The sequence below is a fragment of the Coturnix japonica genome, chromosome 1 (genome assembly GCF_054131305.1).
Source record: "Coturnix japonica strain WE chromosome 1, WE-NBRP24, whole genome shotgun sequence".
Taxonomy (NCBI): Eukaryota; Metazoa; Chordata; class Aves; order Galliformes; family Phasianidae; genus Coturnix; species Coturnix japonica.
This window is the reverse complement of record NC_140663.1, coordinates 166,350,181-166,361,556: the sequence shown is the minus strand read 5'-3', so window position 1 is coordinate 166,361,556 and position 11,376 is coordinate 166,350,181.

Sequence of the window (11,376 nt, the reverse complement as noted above, 5' to 3'; positions counted from 1 at the left end):
ATCCTTCAGAGAGATGAAGAAAACAATCAGTTTTCCCCAGCCTCACCCTAAAATAGCACAGATATTTCCGACTGTCTCTTAAGTTCTGGGTATCAGAGATGATGCTGGGAAGCAAACTGCAGCTTAAGGCTGGCACTCAGCTGCCTGCTGTTAAGGTAATGAATCATCCTCTGGAGATTTTCAGAGCAGGAATTAGTAGATCAATATGTTAACTTTATATCACAAAGGTCAGCTGCCCCCCGTAATTTCTTCATGGAACATAAATGACAGTTTGTGCTGCTATGGAAGTATCACATAGTTTACGATTTGCTATTGTTCGTTCCAGTAACCTAAAATTATGTATGTTACTAATATGGAGAAGTGTTCTGAGTTTATCAGGATAAGCTAATCCTTCAAGACTAATGAATCATTCACTTGCTTTCATTTAATTCTGGGACAGGATACCAAATTCCAGGTCACAAGGCTACTCCCCTTATCATCAGTCATCCTTTGTCCAAGTCCAGCAAGTCAGCCTTTCCAGAGGTTTAATGAGTTTTCCAAAGGAAAGGGTCAATTTTTTGTCAGTTGTGGGTAACAGCAATGTTCAGAAATACAAAATCAACTCCCTCAACTTCCAGTAAGTTTCACTGGTCAAAAAATCTTCAGCACACAGGGAAGAGGGTTTATGAAGATGTACAAATAGTCACAGAATCACGGAATCACAGAATCACAGAATGACCCGGGTTGGAAGGGACCTCAAGGATCATGTAGTTCCAACCCCCCTGCCTGGCAGGGCCACCAAACATACACCTTTACTAGATCAGGTTGCCCAGAGCCCTGTCCAACCTGGTCTTGAACACCTCCAAGGACGGGGCATCCACAACCTCCCTGGGCAGCCTGTTCCAGGACCTAACCACTCTCTTAGTAAAGAACTTTCCCCTAACGTCCAACCTAAATCTTCCCTCTTTTAACTTAAAACCATTTCCCCTAGTCCTGCTATTATCAGCCTTTTCGAAGAGTTTACTCCCCTCCTGGGAGTAAGTTCCCTTCAGGTTTTGAAAGGCTGCAATGAAGTCACCGGATTAGTCTCTCTAATCCATTTCCTCATATATTTCTACCAACATTTTAGCAGTACAATAGTGTTGCAGCAGTTATTTCAGGTTCGAATGACGTGTTTGCTGCTGATAAATATTCCTGTAGAAATTCATCAGAGGTCCTTCTGAGTAAATGGCATCCTTGCGTTGTCAGTATCGATTGCAGGGGGGCATGAATGCAGACAGGATATTTCAAAGGACAGATTTAGCACCAGAAAATCATAGAAATTCTGTTTAAAGTTAGAGGTCTGGTAACTGAAACAAACAGAGGAAGCACCCTGAAGTTGTACTCCAGGTTGCTACCTGGTACACCTTCGATTTCACCTTCTACAGAAGCCCATTCCTTGAGATTTGCATTCCAGTACAATAAAGTCGTGTAACTCTTACTCAGCATTTTTGCAGATTTTAAAGAGATTTCACAATGACTGAAAACCCAAAGAATTTCTCTTCTTCATGTAACTGAGATCTTAAACACTGATATATGTCTGAAATTCTAGCATGTCTACCTTCTACACAGCATGAAAAATCCCTTCAGTATTGTGTCTAGATTTTCATTATGAACTTGCACAAAATGTTTTGAAAAGAGGTAGCACAGCAAGGCAGACTCCTCCATGAAGAAGAGCCCAAGAATGTCTGAGACTCACCATTGTCCTCCAATGGAGGTAACTATGCTCACTGCTGGGATATAACTGAGATAGCAATGCTCACTCAGTGTTTAACAATCAGTGCCTTCAGTTTTCTCATCTTTATCAACACCAGTGACTATTTTCCACTTTTCTTTTATAGTTTAAAGGTTCTGTTCCAAAGTCACACAATCATGCGAATGTGTGCATGAGGGAATTATTGTTAGAACAAAAAATAAAGCCATCACAAATATCACCTTTGAGGAACTCTAGTAGTAAAAACCCTTCTAGACTGACTCCTCCCCTTTCAGTTAGGAGCACTTCCTTCTTTCACTTAGTCAGTTCATCACACACCTTATAATTTCTGCATTGATCCCCAGCTTCTTACATGTAATTAGTAACGTCCATGATGACTGTGCACTTATGTCTAGACAGATTAGATATCACTTCTTTTACACTGTCGATAGTTATTCTTATATAGTTATAATAGTTATAATAGTTATTCAAATAAAGACTGTGATTCTGTGATTCTGTGAAAGATACCGAGGTAATGAGGTGTAATGGATCTTTGGTAAATCCATGAAGAACATCACTTGCATATCTATGACAACTCTTTCCCTTGAAGTGTATTTATATACTGATGGGGGATTGTAAATCAACAAGCCAAAAAAAAAACCAAATCCGAGCTAGAATTTGTATCCCAAGTAAGATGGTTAAAAGTAGGAACTCTCAACTAAAAAGATGGGTGTAAACGATGAGTCTACAAGGGATGCATAAAAAAAAAGAGATGATGATGGAACAAAACTATGCTTAAAATAGCCAGGGAGTAGCTAAAGAGAGAATTTTAAACAGGTAATAAACAGTCTCAGCATGTTCCCACAGGAACTGCTTAGATAGATCTACAAAGATAATCTTGGAGGGAAAGTCAAGGTACCCAGTGGGAATGAGAAAAAGAAAAGAGAAATGCCAGACTTAAGGTAGAAGCAAATCTCAGCATTCACTTGGTGGATTTTAAAGGTCATCTTTATCCAGACATGGTGAAGGAACATAAGATCACAAGTCTGCCATCAAAGCCTGAGCTTCCAGGGCGGAAATAACAGGTTTCCTTCTGAGAAGGTGCCAATGTAAAAATTAGCCTCATCAGAGACCAGCAGCCAGCACCACCCTGTAATTACAGCACAAACTGCTGTTCAGGACCAGCACTGGCGGTGGCACAAGGTGTTATAACCCTCATCCATTTTATTTTGGAACTTGGTCTCACTTGTCTAATCCCAACAGGGCCTATAAAGTTCTTGAATTTGGATCCTGAAGAAGATGTTGATACCTTCCTCCTTACCTAACAAACTGTGGTAGTCTCTATACCTGCTAATGAGATATTTGCAAGAGTAATCCTGAGGCAGAGCTGGAACTCGACAACAACTCCATCCCAGGTAAAGAAGAATCCCCAAGAAAGAGTAATGGGAACTGAGCTCATGTCATGAGTTCGGGGGTTCATAATTCATCTGAAGATCTTTGTTTCCCCTTCCACCTTTTCTGTTCTCAGTGCCATAGTCTGCAGCTGTGGTGAAATAGCTCTCTGCAAATACATCTGCAAAAGTGGTCACTGCAACAAGCTGGCTACAGTGCTTCTCAGAGCAATGCAAATGTCTTGGGAACTGAAAGAAACCACACGGTAAGGACTGAATGCAGAAGTGTGCTGAAATGGAAACATGCTACAGGCCACCCCTTTTCCTGAATCTGCTGAGATATTTTCCTTGGAGAGTCAGTAGCAGGAGATAGGATCAGTAACAGAACACTGGATAGGAAGGGATTCTTGCTGTCTCTCCAGAGACCCCCTCCAGCAAGCTTGGGAGCCAGGCTTCCTCTTGTTCATCATCTGCCTCTGGCCCCACAAATATTTCATTCCTCTCACAACAGTAGCCCAGCCACTTTTGATCAAGGGATTTTGCCAAGAGAATAAAAGCTGTACAGCAATGGAACCTAATGTCTCTCAGGAATGACTTAGATGTTCATCAGAATATCATTGTGCACAACAAGCTCATGAAGAATATGAGTAAATAACAGCAGGAGATAGCATGCATTTATAGGACCTTTACTGTCGCAAGTCAACAAGAAGAATCCTAGTAACAGCAATAACAGACACAGCCTTATTAAATTACAAACAAATGCTGGCTTTATGCCTTGGTGCACACACATACACAGACTTTACTTCTAAGTCCTTTTGAGTGTGGTTGATTTTTACACAATCTCACTATTATTTAAACATTTACACTAGAGATTTTTCCCACAGCATGCCTCCGTTTCCTGTTAGAAAACCAGTGACCTTAAATACCAAGAAGCTCTTTAAATAGCTTGTAGTGGGTGACAAAAGCTCATGCTTTTATTTTTAATGTGAAAAGAAGCATAATAACAAAGAACTATTCATGCGATACAAATCACAGGGGTAAAAATGTTCCAATTTATGAATAACACCAAATATGTTTCTGTTTTGTTCTGAAGTTCAAGCAGGAAAAAAAATGTAATGCTAAGAAAGTAAATCTCTTGTTATTGTGTTGAGAAACACCTGAGAAACACATAATCTAGATCCAGAATGTTAGATTCTAATATCAGTTCTCTCACCCCTTCTGTGTTACTTGCTAGAGCTCAAGATCTCTGGGCATAAAATGTCAAGGTTTGCCTTTGGTTTTAATGTCCATATCACAAAAATGTCCATGTCACAAAAAAACAAAAACAAAAACAAACAAACAAACAAAAAAACCCACCTACATCATTTCCAACTTTCTTTCCTTTATCAAACAATTAACAAGCATTTCTATTCTAGCATCTATCTGTAGCACTGTTCTCCTAACGAACATACCTATCAAACAGATGGAAAGCAGCATCATGGCTCACAAGGCAGTCACACCAATCTAAGATCAACATCTCTTCTTCAAACTGGGTGTTGTAAAACCAGTGTAACACCAGGATTAGATTATTTTAACCACTGGAAGTGCTGATAACGACTGAAAATCACAAAAGTGATCATCTGCGTTCCCATCATTAGTCAGTTCTGTGGAGGCAAATGGTGACGTCAACACACATGAGCAACTCCTACAAAATGGTGGGCCTCCTGACCAGCCTTTACATCATGTACTCTTTAGGAAAGTAGAAAATATTTTTCACATAATTTAATTCCATCACTCTCCATCATTTATTTTACACAGAATTCTAGTGCTTTTTCTCTTTTCTTTCAAAATCATGCTAATTGATGACAGTATGTAAGATAGGAAGAGCCCGAACCAACACCCACCAGTATGACAATCTGTGGTGCTATACACAGGACAGTCCCACTAAAGCCACAGACATCATAACAAAGCTTAATGTCTTACAATGGTATTAGAATCATATAATCATAAAATCACCAAGGTTGGAAAAGACCTAAAAGACCATCCAGTCCAACCGTTCACCTATTACCAATAGCTCCCACTAAACCATGTCCCTCAACACAACATCCAATTGTTCCTTGAACACCCCCAGGGTCGGTGACTCCACCACCTCCCTGGTGGTGCACTATTAACACATAAATAGTTGTTAGTTCTTCTAAACAGTGCATCCTGTTCTACAGTGATGGTGTCCAGCTCTTCTTTGTATGTGCATGACATTTCATTGTCTATACCTCTGTCAGCTTGTCAATCTTCTGTGCTCTTCTGTCTCTGCCCTCCTAACATTTTTAAACCCATCAGTCAACTACAACAGTCTCACAAGGACAACAAACTTAAACAGGCAGGGAGATAAATCCTGGAGCTGGTTTGAATACAGTAGGCCTCCTTAGAGATTACTGTAATTCCCATTTCCTTCTGATGAATGAATGGCTACAGACTCACTCCCACTTATGACTCTGAAAGCTCACACAGGTGCTCAACCTCCAGCACAATTTCACATCATGTTCATGGAAAACCATTTAGGTTAAATCTAAGTATATTGCCTAAAATCTGTGAGTAATCTGAACAAGGAACTTGGACTTAATCAAATTGCATGTCTCCTGCTCCTTAGGGCAAAATTACATCTGATGATCCAGTGGTAAAGGCATGATGTTGCATCTGGGATAAATAAACTCCCGAGACATTGTTATTACCAGAAGTTTCTAATGAGATGGCAGATGATGAATCACAAAGGGCCATGGTCAAAGACTTTAAATTCCCCATGACCAATTTTATAATTGTTTGGTTGTTGTTAACTGCATGGCCATCACAAATACTCAGTGGATGAAAATACTCAGTGAAAGCAAAGACTAACGCTCCATAGTACTAACTTAGTGTATTCAGGAACTACTTGGAAAGAAATGGTGCCTCGTTAAAGCACTGACCGAGTTCACAATGGTAGTTTTTCATAATTATGACGGAACTGGATAATGGTCAGTCCAATATTGGTTACTGGTTAACTAAAATTTATACAAGTGTGAGACAGTTAGGGTTACTCAAGAGAAATCATCAGAGAAGTATCATGAAAATTAGCTTGTAAAAGCAAAAAGCAAGTAAACAGTAAAGTGACTGCAACAAAAACTGCTGGGAAAAAAAAAAAAATCAGAGCCCCCCCCAAGACACTCAGTAATCAAATGTCACATCTTTCAGAGGGCTAAAGCACTGGCACAGCTGCCCAGAGAAGCTGTGGATGCCCCATCCTTGGAGGTGTTCAAGACCAGGCTTGATGGCGTCCTGGGCAGTCTGACCTTGTGGTTGGCAGCCCACAGCAGGAGAGCTGGAACTAGATGATCTTGGAGATCCCTTCCTACCCAAACCAGTCTATGATTCTGAAATCTGTTATTAAACCCTCAGCAGGTTGCAAGCCAGTATTGGGCAGGACAAAGTCTGGAGCTCATGTTTATTTCCATGGAAAACTTAGTTAAAGCTCTCTCACTGAACACCTTCTTGATCTAAAAGTGCTACTGATGTATTAACTGGAATTTACAACAGTTTTGGAGGGTGGATAGTGATGGGACAAGGGGGAATGGTCTGAAACTGAGACAGGAGGTTTAGGTTAGAGATTAGGAGGAAGCTTTTCACACAGAGGGTGGTGATGCACTGGAACAGGCTGCCCAAGGAGGCTGTGGATGCCCCATCCTTTCAGTGACTATGATGTCTCAGTTCACCTTATGGCTGCACCCATTCCCAGCACACATTTGAAAGCCATGTGGCTGTCATAGTTTCACTGCAAGACTTTACACTGCTCTCTTCTTCAACACAAATTCCCTTGCCACTCCAGATTTTTATTGTGTGTATTCTCTGCAGTGAGGCAGGAACCAGTATGAATAAATAAATATGTCATAAAAATCACTGGGATTTTTATAACCACTTCTCCTACTCATTCTCATTCTACTTTGTTTCTGTCTTTCAGAGCACCATCCCACTCACCTGTCCAGCCTGGTCTCCACTGCCCAATGTACCACACTTCCAGATGAGTGTGATCTTTTACATCTGGCTGTAGCAATCGCCCACATCCCCAGGCACACAGACAGGGTTTAACTGAATAATGACAGCCATTATTAGTACATAACTTTCTTCCATGTATTCTTCAAAGGCAACACAAATATATGACCCTGCAGGCTTAAAATTATTGTATCCCTGCTTCATTGAAAGGATTTAATCATGGCTAATTCAATTCAGTGTCACTTTAAGGAAGAGCATAAAAAAAGTTTCACTTTATAACAAAACAGAAATACACTCTATAAATGCAACTCAAAGGAACAACTTGCACCAATATATCAGATACTAAATTTAATTAAAAATTTCACTTGAAAAAGCTTTAATTGTACAATCTTAAGGCCTAAACCAAGACTTCAGCTTTGACAGTGGTGAGCATTTAGTTAGGGTATCCTGAGATGTTTCAGGTCAGGGTGTGCAGGGTGGGCAGAAAGTACACCCATTCCTAGGGTTCAAAGAGGGAAAGCCCAGGTGTCTCCAGATTCCCACTAGAGATGCACCCAATGCAAGGAATTCGTGCCTTCCCAGATACTGACCTTCATAGGTATCCAAAGGATCCCCAAAAGCTGCCTCCCTGGCTGTGATTAATCTCTGATTTCACACAGGTTTCCACTTCATTTTAGGAAATGGGGCTGTAATTGCAATACAGCAGAGTCAAGGGCCGCCACATCATAAATAGAGTCCCCATCTTTTTGTCTTTTTAGCTGCATTGAGGATGAAGAGAAAAGCTCAACTCAACCAGAAAAATTAACAGTGAGTAGCAGAGGAAAAGAACAGAAAAAAAGTGGTATTTATGGATCTCTCCATGGAATTGTTTTGTGTCAATGAAGGAATTGAATTTTCAGTACAGTTGGCCACAGACTTTGACTATTTTCTATGGCTACATAACATTTGCCACAGAAATTAAACTGAAGCAATGGGACAAAATTTCCACCCACATTTGTAGCAAAATAAATACAAGGCAATGTTTTTGACAACTAACTCTTTCTTGGCATGTATTTATCTGTCTCTTCCCAGGTACTTCACATCCACATCCAGGTTTCTTAGTGGTATGGAAAACAAGCCCTGGAGCTACTTCTTTTTCTAAAAGATTTCCTCTTTCTGGGATGACTCCAATAATCATCCACTGCTTAGGAAAATCGATTGGTAGAATCCTCCCTCTACGTAATCACAGACTAATGAGAAAGATGCTGAAAGGTGCTAAGGTAGGTCAGTTGCGAACATTTGATCAAGAAAAGGATTAATGTGGCACTGAGGGATGTGTTGAGTGGGTATGGTGAGGGGTTGATGTTTGGACGTGATTGTCTTGGCAGTCTTTTCCAACCTTTAAGATCCTATGATTGCATTAAATAGCAGAATGAGAATATGGTACAAAACTTTATTCCTTTCAGTTGTTTTAGAGCTTACCTCCCCTTGGCTTTAAAGTCCCCAGAAACTCAGATGATCTGCCCTACAGAGGGGGCCTTGATGGCCAGGCTGAGTGCACTGACACCTACTCATTCAGCTTTCACACACACGTGAAAGTGGGTCCAAACAACAAAGAAATCGTTTCCATTTTCTACAGTTGTGGAGAAGCTTAAGGAGAGGGATGAGGTCCTTAGGCAGACAAGGAGGACAGATTCTTCCTGCTGCCTTCCCACACCAGGCTGGAGAGCTCATGGCAAACTACTCTGTTGGGAAGGGTCTGCACCCTGCAGAGGAAGCGCCTTCCCACAGCCAGACCTGAGAGCACACACCCCAGCCCTAACCAGCTTGTCGGATGTCACAGCAACTACTGGCTGTACACCGTGGAAAAAGCAGCAATTTGCACGTAGGTCACACTTGAAAATCTTCTGAAAGTTCCCAGAGCAGAAGGTGTTTTTAGAGTGATAAGCACTAATGAGTCATTCCTTTTCATTTGAATGGAGGTGCTATTTCTGTGTCTGCCTTCTAATTATTAATTTAAAAGGAGAGAAAAAAAGTGGGAACAAATTACTTAAACACAGAAAAAGACATTAGCAACTGGACATAAAGCCAAGCTGAAAAAAGCCTGAACAGTTAAATAGCTGAATTCGTCCAAATATGTCAAGTGAAAATAGAATGTGCCTTCATTCTGAATGCAATTTTCTAATGAGAAAAAAGTTATTAAAACTGTAATATCTCATATGTTTTGTATCAAAATAATCTTCCATATTACTTGGATCTTTTCAGCTTCGGCGCTTTTGTTTGCTCAGTTCTGTTCTTATTTCTCTGCATTTTGGTGGGTTGTTGGCCAGTGCAGCTGGATCACAGAGAGGCAGAGAAAAGGAAGATTTGCAATATACTCGATCTTGCTATAATGCAGGACTTTATTGAATATTATGAGGTGAAATAAAATAGCTTTACGCGATGAAATGAATCTGCTGTCATAGAAGGTGTACAAAATGAACTTTTATTTTTGAAGTACTTTCATGTCTGAGTTCTCAGTTTCATAACTCACATTGCTTTAAAAAAAAAAAAAAAAAAAAAGTGGAGAAGCTTCTATTTTATACGTGCTCATTGTAGAAAACTAACTGGTTTGACTGGCATTATTTACCTGCAGCTATGTACCACACAACAACTCAGGCTGCAGAAACCCAGTGCGTAAGAGAACCGTAGAATTATGGAATCATTACATTTGGAAAAGATCTCTAAGATCATCCAGTCCAACTGCTGACCCATCCCCACCATGCCCACTAAGCCTGCAGGGACACTGATTTCCTCCTCCTCCCTGGGCAGCCCATTCCACGCCCTCACCACTCTTTAAGAGAAGAAATTTGTCCTAATATCCCACCTGGAACTCATGTTGTGAAACTTGAGGCCAATACCTCTTCTCCTATCAGTAGAAGAAGGGTCTGACACACAGCCAAGCAAAAATGTAGTTATGCACAACAGGCATTGAGCCACTGCCACACTTATCTGTGCCACCTTAGGGACTAGGAAGGGCTTCCTTTGTCTACATTTAAATGCAACTGCTGAACATCTACAACACCTACAAAAGGATGTTACCCTCCACATACATTCCCATTGCAGAATATCCGTCCAAAGGCCTACCTAAGTGAGCCCCGCATATGATGGAAGCCAACAGCAACACTCATGCAGCTCCATCAGCCTCTGGTGCAGGCACTTCCTGGTCCAGTGTCAGTGTCTGTCAGTAGAAGAGCCTTCACACATTCCTCTTCTCTGAGTGTCTCCAAGTCCTTTTTGAATGCATGCAAAATTTTACTGTCTTTTTTCAAACTCTGAAGCTCCACAATTAATTGTGTGCAGACATTCTGCTTTCTGCTCATTCTGAACTTCCTGATTTTATTTCCTAGGTCTTAATTTGGAAGATACATGACATCTGTTCCTGTTCACCCCTTCCATGCCACTAACTCCCCGTTATATTCCCCACTCTGTAAGAGAGGCAATTTATTTGAGTCTTAATCTACTTATGTACTCCCACAAGGAAGCCATTCCATACTTTGCCTCATTGGACCTTCTTTCTTTTCATATTATTTCTCTGTGGCCTGTATCATCCTCTGGCTCCAAAGTGTCAAACCAGCTGCATTCCATATTTGAGCAGGATGCAAACTTAATCCTCTTAAGCTCATGGTGAGACTCCTTCGTACTATTCTATTCAGCCTATAGCTCATAGGCCAGCAAGGTTCAGGACTATAGGACAACAGTTTACCCATAAGTGGTAGAAGGTAAGTCGGGTGAATGCTGAGCTTATTAGACTGCCTGGCTTCCTGTTCCTCCTGGGGGTCTGTTGGGCCCTGAGAAAATATGGGGTAACATTATTGTTTTCTTGTTTGTTTGATTTTGTTTTGTTCTGTTTCTTTACCTCTTTCCCTGTTTTATCTGACGTGTTGTATACAGACAGCCATGAATTTCTTAAGGTTGGATAAGGGTGGTGAAGTCCCTATCCCTGGTGGTGTTCAAGGACTGTGGAGGTGTGGTGCTGCAGGGCATGGTTAGTGGGCATGGCGGAGATGGGCTGGTGGTTAAACTACATGATTTCAGTGGTCTTTTCCAGCCTTAATCATTCTATGATCCTTTGATTCCCAGTCGCTCCAGAACTGAAGTCCCATCACCCATCCAAAATCCCACAGTACCCTCAGTGGTCCCCATGCCGTGTTATGGACACACCCTATGAAGGTGACTTTTGATTACTACAATTTGGAAATATTCAGTATAACTGCACTTTTATCTTCTATTTTACTGCTCAGCGCTGTGTGTCTG